The sequence below is a fragment of the Salvelinus sp. IW2-2015 genome, linkage group LG4q.1:29 (genome assembly GCF_002910315.2).
Source record: "Salvelinus sp. IW2-2015 linkage group LG4q.1:29, ASM291031v2, whole genome shotgun sequence".
NCBI lineage: Eukaryota > Metazoa > Chordata > Actinopteri > Salmoniformes > Salmonidae > Salvelinus > Salvelinus sp. IW2-2015.
In genome coordinates this window covers 19845201-19854678 of record NC_036842.1, presented here as the reverse complement: position 1 = coordinate 19854678, position 9478 = coordinate 19845201, and the positions used below count along the sequence as shown (strand labels likewise).

Sequence of the window (9478 nt, the reverse complement as noted above, 5' to 3'; positions counted from 1 at the left end):
ATTTAACCTGTCTCCTCCCCTTCATCTACAGTGATTGAAGTGGATTTAACAAGTGACATTAATAAGGGATCATAGCTTTCACCTGGTCAGGTTTATGTCATGGAAATGTTTTGCACACTCAGTGTATGAGCATAATATGTTTGTCCCTTCCAGGCTGTCTGTCCATACGCAGCTTGGATGAACAGAGCACACATGCTGAGCAGGGTCTACATCTACAGCCAATTGACCTCTCCTTCCACTCCAGCTGTGCCATCACAGCTCTGAAATAGCCTCATCACTTCCACTACAGTAGATGGCAGCTAGCCTAGCAACAAGGCCCAAACACACCAGTGCAACCAACCAACCCACTAGACAACAGCTTCATATACTTCCCTGATACCCTCAACCCCATCACAGAACATCTACAAACAAAGTCTTAAACATGTAGCCGTGAATTACTGAAGTGCGCTTAAGTGTGTCCATTTTCTCATATCAGGCCTGATATGACTGTTCTGTGCCAAAACAGCAAATCAAATATACTGAACCAATGTAAACATTTTCATTTACTCTCTAAAGCACAACATTAGTGTGGCAGCAATAGACACTCCAAATATGTTTTATTAGAACCTACTGTAACACCTCCTAATATGAAATATTCAACTAGATAACTACTCTGGAAAGGCAAGATGGGTGAGAGAGTAAACGTTGGGAAGTCTAAAGCTGCTGGAGACACAGTGGAGAGAGAGAGAAGATGGTCCAAGTCTGACAGCCTAGTGCTTGGAGCGAGCTTCACCCTGCAAACGGTGGTGCTCCCTTAGCCTGCAGTGAGAGTGACAGAGAATGAGTTAATTGACAACAAAACATATGGTTAACACTCAAGAAGCCTTCTTGAAAATATTCAACTTTTTTGGACACAGGCCTGACAGCGTTAATCTTGATGGATCCAGAGGCGTCACACGGCTAGTAGTCTCCCTGCACGTCCATACCGGGGAAAAGATTAGGGGTGCAAGATAAGTTAGTGTGTAAGCTTATGTGGTTGGGAAATAGCTCATACAACTGCTCATTCTAAGCTGAACAAGTGATTCAACACCCGTCTAGCCCACAGGAGAAGTAGGATGATGAATTACATTATTAACCACAGGAATAATTGTATCATTGATGTTCCACTCGATGTAAAATGTCAAATCGATTTGTCTCAATGCATTTGCTCTTAGTTTTTTCCTCTGAAATCAAACATTATCACAAATACACAGACAAACAGGCACACAAGTCATTTGTAGACAAAATCCCAGTTGTCTATCAACTCCTAAGTAGATTAAATGTAGAGGAAATGGATTTAACCTGATGTTTTTCTGTCTGTAACCACTCTTTTGTAAGCAACTCCTGTGATGTAACCATGGTGCCTGTGAACATCTTCTATTATATAGGCCTCTTGTGGCTTGGTCCTTTCTCCTTCTCTGTGTGTATTTGTAAAGGTGTGAGAGAGAGTGTGTATGTGCTCTATGTAATTACAGTCATTTCTACCTGCAGCGCTGACCCCCTCCCACCCTCTGCTCCTCCTCCACTGGGCCCAAGCTGCTAATCTAAGACCTGCACTCATCCTTCAGAGACACACCGCACTGGAGGAAATCAAAGAACGACAGAATAAAGGCGACAGGGAGAGAAAAAAAGAAGATGCCATCAACTCTCAAAACAAAGCTCCCTGTCTAACTAACTACCATCTTATGAGTGCCGTCTATGAGACGTTGAATGGCTATGGAAGATGGTTTCCAGAAGGTGAATACACAGAAAAACCCTGTGGTCTAATTGACTGCCAAACACCTAGCAGGCAACTTTGTGACATTTGTCCTAGATCAATGCAGTGTGTGTATGGTGCCGTACCACTGTATTAATGACATTGTTGAGAAGACGCAGGTAGCCGGCCGCCATGGTCTTACAGTCTAAGCCTGGGGTTGGAGGGTGAAATGATGCATGTGAGTGAGAGCGGGGCAGTTCTTCAGGTGGACTTTGGGCCACAATGGGATCCTTCACAGGACACTCAGCCCATCTGTTACCTCAGAATAGTGCCCCTAAGGACTCCTCTAGTGCAACTCAACACTCAGTCACCCTGACGTCAAGTCCCCCTGAGCCGCACGTCCAACAGGAGTGTGTGTGTGTGTGAGAGAGAGAGAGACAGAGAGCGAGTTTGTGTGCGTGTGCAAGTGTGTATGAGAGAGAGCGGTCAAGCTCTCAGTTGCACACCTCCCCCTGCTTAACTAGAATGAAACCTGTGCTTTGGCCCTAAAAGCAGAGCTCTAATCTCTATTGGCTGGAAATGCCATTAGCGGTGGCAGGGAGACGGAAGGAGGCATATGGGGGCTTTGCTTTGGTCAGCACTGAGTCAGCCCAGGGGGCATAGAGGGCACGGGGGTCAGGGGCCTGAAATGACTCACTTTTCCACAGCTAAGAGGCCATTGGGGGGGTTGGGGATGAGAGGACCCTCCAGAAATTGAGCTTGACACCCCTGCTCCGCGCTCTGATGTCGTTGTAGCCAGTGTCCATTTATTGTTGGTGTGGGGTCAGTGGAGGATAAGGGCAAGTGACCAGAGCAAACAATGGAGATACTGATTATACTGTACCCATAGCCAGAGATAATGGGCATGCACACAATGCTATAGGTCCTGACCTGACCAGTTCCCTGTTGTAGAGGGATTTGGGCGACTCACGATGTAGACCTGGCCCTTGAAGACAGACAGCTGCACCTTGCCCTCCACACTCTCCTGGGACTTGTCTATGCAGTGCCGGACAAACTCACACTCCGGACTGTACCAGAAACCTGGGGACAACAAGAATAAGATGCTAGATAAAGGGACACTTGATTTCATGAACAGAGGAAAGTGGCCCCCACTCCTCTCCTACCCACTCCAGCTCACAGGGATGTTATGGGCTTCCTTAAGCCCCCATTAGCAGCCTGACTTAAGGGTGCACATATGTGATCCCACCCCCCCCTCAACCCCATCCTCCTTTCTCCTATCCCTATCTCATGTTAGCACTCCTCCCATCGCTCAAGGTGAGGCTCACACCCCTCCCCAGTCTTGACCTACCCAGGTGATCTGCTCTGTCTGGCTGAGGGACAGCTGGATGAGGGTGGTGATGGGTGGGAGGTTAGAGGGAAATAAGGCCATCTCCACGGGGTGGCTCGCTTGCTTTTCCATGCCCTTCCACCTCACTAGCTATCTCCATCCCAAGAAAAACCTGCTGACCCTTTCTCTTCGCACTGAGTCTGCACTGGGGTGAGTATCATACAGTCAGGACAGGGCTGAGTGGATGGATCCAGCCACAGCTGTCATCCCTGCCCTCTCGCTGTTTTGTTTAGGGAATTCTCTGTGCCTTTGGCACATGCAGTGGACCAGACAAGGACCAAGCCGAGACAGTGGTATTTCAAGTTTTAAGACCATAATGAGTTTAATTTATGCCCCCCTTTTGGAGGGAGATAGCTAGCGTCTGTACCTCTGTGGCTCTCCCTGACTTCCTGGTCTCTCTGCCTGGCCAGCTCCCTCCTCCCATGAGGGTTTCATTGCAGGGGCTCAGTAATCAGTCTCTAATGGCTGTGATGCTATTATAGGGATGAAGGCAGGCCAGCCGGGGGACAGGCGGGCTGGGGGATTAGGACACCTGAGCCAGGCGTACAGGCAGCTAGGCCCCAGTCATTCAGTCACAGAGATACACAACACACAACTTCTAGTGACAGTCACTCCTCACCTGTCAATCACCGTGATGACCACTGTGTGAGGTGTTCTGGCACAGAATCGCTGCCGTCTGCCATTCATCACCCATGTCAGGTGGGTACTACACATTGTTATGTATTTTGCATAGTTTTACCTATTTATTATCAATGTAAGGTGATTTGAAAGCAAGGGAAAGTTATATAAGGCTGGATAGAGACTGTTTTTTGACCAATGATTATGTGTGTTCTAGGAGAGAAAATAACCCTGCCCACCCCTCCATATGAAGTGAATCCACCATTGCTGAATGTTCTGTAAGCATTGTTTTAATGTTTGGGGTTTTACTTGCGGTATTCTCCAAATGTACTGTTGTAAAGCATCTCAGAGAACTTGACAGCCAGGCCCTGCTTGATCCTCCTGACCTCGTGAGCGTGGTACCGGATGGTGCCTCCTGGGGTCTCATAGATACCTGGGGTAGCACACAAACATACACACAGAACAAGGTGAGGAAGAAAAAGGTGTAGAGACACATTGCCTTTCAAAATAGTAAAGGGTTGCCGGTTCGAATCCCAGTGCTGATGGGAGGGGAGTGAGCCAGCAACCGAAGGGTTGTTGGCATCAATATCTCAGGTGCCACCTACATGTTCCCTTGAGCAAGGCACTTAAACCCCTAAAAACTGCTCATTGTACTGCGGCTGCACTCTGCTTCAGCTTCTCCAACCTAATGTTTGTTTATGTGTACACTCAGGGGCCAGTTTATTAGGTACACCGTTCTAGAAAATGGTTCACTCCTATAGACAGTGAGTCACATGGCCGTGGCTTGCTATATAAAGTAGGCAAACAGGCATCGAGGCATTAAGTTACTTTTCGATTGAACATTAGAACGGGCAAAACGAGTGACCTAAGCGTATGCTTGTCGGTGCCAGTTACGTCGGTTCCAGTATCTCAGAAATAGCCGGCCTCCTGGGCTTTTCACGCATGACAGTGTCTAGGGTTTACCAAGAATGGTGCGACAGGCAAGGGCAAACAAAAACATCCAGTCAGAAGCAGTCCTGTGGGCAGAAACGGCTCATTTGATGAGAGGTCGAATGAGAATGGCAAGAGTCGTGCATTCTAGCGGGCCACAAACAGGCAAATAATGGCGCAGTACAACAGTGGTGTGCAGAACGGCATCTCGGAACACACAACTCGTCGGTCCTTGTCACGGATGGGCTATTACAGCAGACGACCACACTGGGTTTCACTCCCATCCCCTACACTGAACAAAAATATAAAAACGCAAAATGCGGGCCTCCCGGGTGGCGCAGTGGTCTAGGGCACTGCATTGCAGTGCTAACTGCGCCACCAGAGTCTCTGGGTTCGCGCCCAGGCTCTGTCGCAGCCGGCTGCGACCGGGAGGTCCGTGGGGCGACGCACAATTGGSKTAGCGTCGRCCGGGTTAGGGAGGGTTTGGCCGGTAGGGATATCCTTGTCTCATCGCGCTCCAGCGACTCCTGTGGCGGGCCGGGCGCAGTGCGCGCTAACCAAGGGGGCCAGGTACACGGTGTTTCCTCCGACACATTGGTGCGGCTGGCTTCCGGGTTGGAGGCGCGCTGTGTTAAGAAGCAGTGCGGCTTGGTTGGGTTGTGCTTCGGAGGACGCATGGCTTTCGACCTTCGTCTCTCCCGAGCCCGTACGGGAGGTGTAGCGATGAGACAAGATAGTAATTACTAGCGATTGGATACCACAAAAAGGGGGGAGAAAATGGGATAAAAAAATAAAAATAAATAAAAATAAAAATTTAAAAATGCAATCATTTCAAAGATTTTACAGTCCATATAAGGAAATCAGTCAATTTAAATAAATTGATTAGCCCCTAATCTATGGATTTCACATGACTGGGAATACGGATACCTTTAAAAAAAAAAGTAGGGGTGTGGATCAGACACGCATGACCATCTTTTGTCTCATGCAGCGCCACACATCTCCTTCACATAGAGTTAGGCTGTTGATTGTGGCCTTTGGAATGTTGTCCCACTCAATGGCTGTGCGACATTGGCGGAAACTGGAAAACGTTGTCATACACGTCGACCCAGAGCATCCCAAACATGCTCAATGAGTGAAATGTCTGGTGAGTATGCAGGCCATGGAAGAACTGGGACATTTTCAGCTTCCAGGAATTGTGTACAGATCCTTGGGACATGGGGCGGTGCATTATCATGCTGAAACATGAGGTGATGGCGGCGGACAAATGGCACGACAATGGGCCTCGGGATCTCATCACAGTATCTCTGTGCATTCAAATTGCCATTGATAAAATGCTGTTCAGGTGGCAGGTCTCAGGCGATCCCGCAGGTGAAGAAGACTGATGTGGAGGTCCTGGGCTGGCGTGGTTACACGTGGCCTCCAGTTGTGAGGCCGGTTGGACGTACTGCCAAATTCTCTAAAACGACGTTGAAAGCAGTTTATGGTAGAGAAATTAACACCCAATTCTCTGGCAACAGCTCTGGTGGACATTCCTGCAGTCACCATGCCAATTTCACACTGCACATTTTAGAGTGGCCTTTTATTGTCCTCAGCACAAGGTGCACCTGTGTAATGATCATGCTGTTTAATCAGCTTCTTGATATGCCAGGTGGATGGATTATCTTGGCAAGGGAGAAATGTTCAGTAACAGGGATGTAAACAAATTTGTGTTTTGTATTTATATATTTTTTTCTGTATAGATTGGTGTATCTAATAAACTGGCCACTGAATGTATGCATATCGGGGGGTTGGATAAATAAGCAGAAGACATTTGTATCTCGCGTGAACATATAAAGTATATCTTATCTTCCGCTCCATCAGAACGGGGGGGGGMGGGSAATTATCAGAAGAGGGCCATGGCGTTTCCTGTGTCCAAGATAACCTCATCATCCTTCCTTCCAGGACCAACTCAAATCAGACAGCTGTAATAGGCACCAGCCATCTTCACCCTCCTCCATTGTGGCTGGCAGACAGGCCAGCACCACTGTATCTCACCCCAGTCAGAATGAGCCTGTCATGGGCAAATGACAGGGTAGGAAGCCCCCGCCTGCCCAGATCTAGGACCTGGGCTCTCCCTACCCTGCAATTTACCCCTATTGCACTGTTGATGGGGACGGAGGGGGGAGAGGGGGGTGACAAGAGAAATGAAGCAGTCACTCAGCGGTCTGTCTTGAGGTGAATGAGGAGGAGAAGAAGAGAAGGCCAAAAAAAGAGACAGGAGCAGAGGAAAGAAGAGCAGAGTTGATATGTTTCTCTGTTCAAATAATTCCATTCAAATATGCTAAACCACTGGGACATCTCTGTTTATTCAACTACGGTTTGCATGTATAGACAGCATTATCAGGACAGATTGAAGGATGATATTCCTGTGGTGGAAGCCCTTCATCCTTTTCCAATACTTCAGTCTCTGTGATTTCACATCTGTGGATGGGCACCTTATGTTGAGTGTTGTTAAAATAGTACCTTTCTGTCCTTTACAATTATTGTCTTAGATGTAGCCTACCTGAAGGTGAGAAGGGGTGGGGAACCCAAACATAATCTGAAAATTGAGAAGCATTTACACAGCACCGCCAGCCCAAAAGAGGACAGCAAACCTGATAATCATCTAAACCTCAAAGGTGGCAATCTGAGCCACTAAGACTGGGTTTTGTGGCGAGCGCAAAGAGGACAAAATAGGGAAATTTCCACTGTTACCATCTGATAAAACAGTTCAAACTGCCCTCTAACCCAATTTACCTCCAGCATCCCAAACTCAGAAGTTAACCTTTAAGTGTTATAATATTATACCTTAGCTAAACCAACTGCGGTTCAATTTAGGCAAACAAAAGGCCAGTGATTTCCAGGCATTAATCTTTTAAACAGTTTCTCTGTCTCTAGACCAAATCTGCTAGAGGGTTAGAGGGTTTAAGACTAAGCATTAACCCAACCTCGGCTGAGCTGGTACATGCCTGTGGGCGTACAGCCCACGCACACACACTTAAATTGCTTCCTTATGCTGTCAAATCAGTCTATTGCGCGCGAGATGGCGCTGTCTAACAAGATGAAAAGTCTTTGAACAAGCAAACACTGGAGAGCCAGTGGTCGAGAGCAAAATGTGGTCGAGCGAGCAGAGGATGGTTTCCTTCGAGCGCACAGGCAGCGGGAGCGCGCACATTAAACAAGTTGCAGGTGTGACTGAGTGAGCAGAACAAAATTGCCGCACGCAAACTATTAAATTCGAGAGCAGAGAGAACAGAGATTTTTGTTTTGCAGAGATACTTAATACATGTCAAGACTTAGAAGTTACTGCGCTCTCATAAATACATCCCCACATGGATTTCTCTAGACAACAAAAAAACGAATCTTTCTCTTGCAACTGCAATCTTTAACTATCATTTTATTACAGGTCAAAATTCTAGCCAATGAGCATGGTCGTCATTAGTTAAAACAGCCACAAATTAATCATTATTATGGCTAAACCCAGCCTATTTCAAAAATGTATATTTTTAAAATCTGATTTTAAACACAACCCTAACAACACTGGTAACATTATGCCTAACCCTAACGTTAAATCAAGACCAAAAAGCTAAATGTAGTTTTCTTGATTTATTTATTTTGACCATAAAGCCAATTTTTACTTTGTGGTTGTTCAGGTAAGCGCGAAAGTTGTTCAGTAGAGAACCTAACTATGATTTCAATATTGAAATGCAAGTAGTTGGCTAGTTATTTGGTCTTCTGTTATTAAAGCAGGCTATTGATTAGGCAGCCTGTGTTAGCGTCAGGTAGCAGCTCGCTAACATAGTTAACGTTTAACCACATAAATTACTAGTATCTTTGGTTTTTAGTAAGAGGATTGTAGCTTGAGCTATGTTAACGAGGGGTTAGTATGGAAGGAGAAATGTGAAGACCAGAATGACTGGGAGGGAGAGGCAGGGAAGGCCCTCACTGCATCATTTTTTATTTTACCCTTATTTTACCAGGTAAGTTGACTGAGAACACATTCTCATTTACAGCAACGACATGGGGAGATGAATTAGCCAATTGTAAGCTGGGTATGATTAGGTTACCGTGATGGTATGAGGGCCAGATTGGGAACTTAGCCAGGACTCCAGGGTTAACATCCCTACTCTTAGGATAAGTGCCATGGGATCTTTAGGGACCACAGGGAGTCAGGACACCCGTTTAACGTCCCTTCCGAAAGACGGCACCCTACACAAGGCAACGTCGCCAATCACTGCCCTGTGGCATTGGGATGTTTTTTTAGACCAGAGGAAAGAGTGCTTCCTACTGGCCCTCCATTACCACTTCCAGCAGCATCTGGTCTCCCATCTAGGGACCAGCCCTACTTAGCTTAAGAAGCAAGCCAGCAGTGGGATGCAGGGTGGTATGCTGCTGGCTATCCTTTGAGATAGTCTATTTGAAATACAGATTTGATTACTTTTACTCTGGCAATTTTTGTGCAGTTACAATAAAAGAGAATGACCTCTAACCATTCGCTCGCTCGCTCTCTGCAGGCCCATTTTCATTATGTGGTGGGGAACACTGGAGTTGGTGGCACCTTAATTGGGGAGAACGGGCTCCTGGTAATGGCTGGAGCGGAATAAGTGGAACGTTATCAAATACATTTAACATGGTTTCCATGTGTTTGATGCCATTACATTCGCGCCATTCCAGCCATTATTATGAGCCGTCCTCCCCTTAGCAGCCTCCATTGGTGGGGAAGTTGTTCTCTGCTTAGCTGACATTGATAGGAGATACAGGAGTCCACTCTGTTCCAATTACATTGGTTCTCCTCTATGCACAGCACTGGT

General features: G+C 46.8%; 1 pseudogene; it reads right to left on the bottom strand.

Annotated features, from left to right (window-relative positions):
- Window positions 1–749: 749 nt before the first annotated feature.
- Window positions 750–9478, bottom strand: part of LOC111961100 (argininosuccinate synthase-like) — a 45525-nt pseudogene continuing 36796 nt past the window's right edge.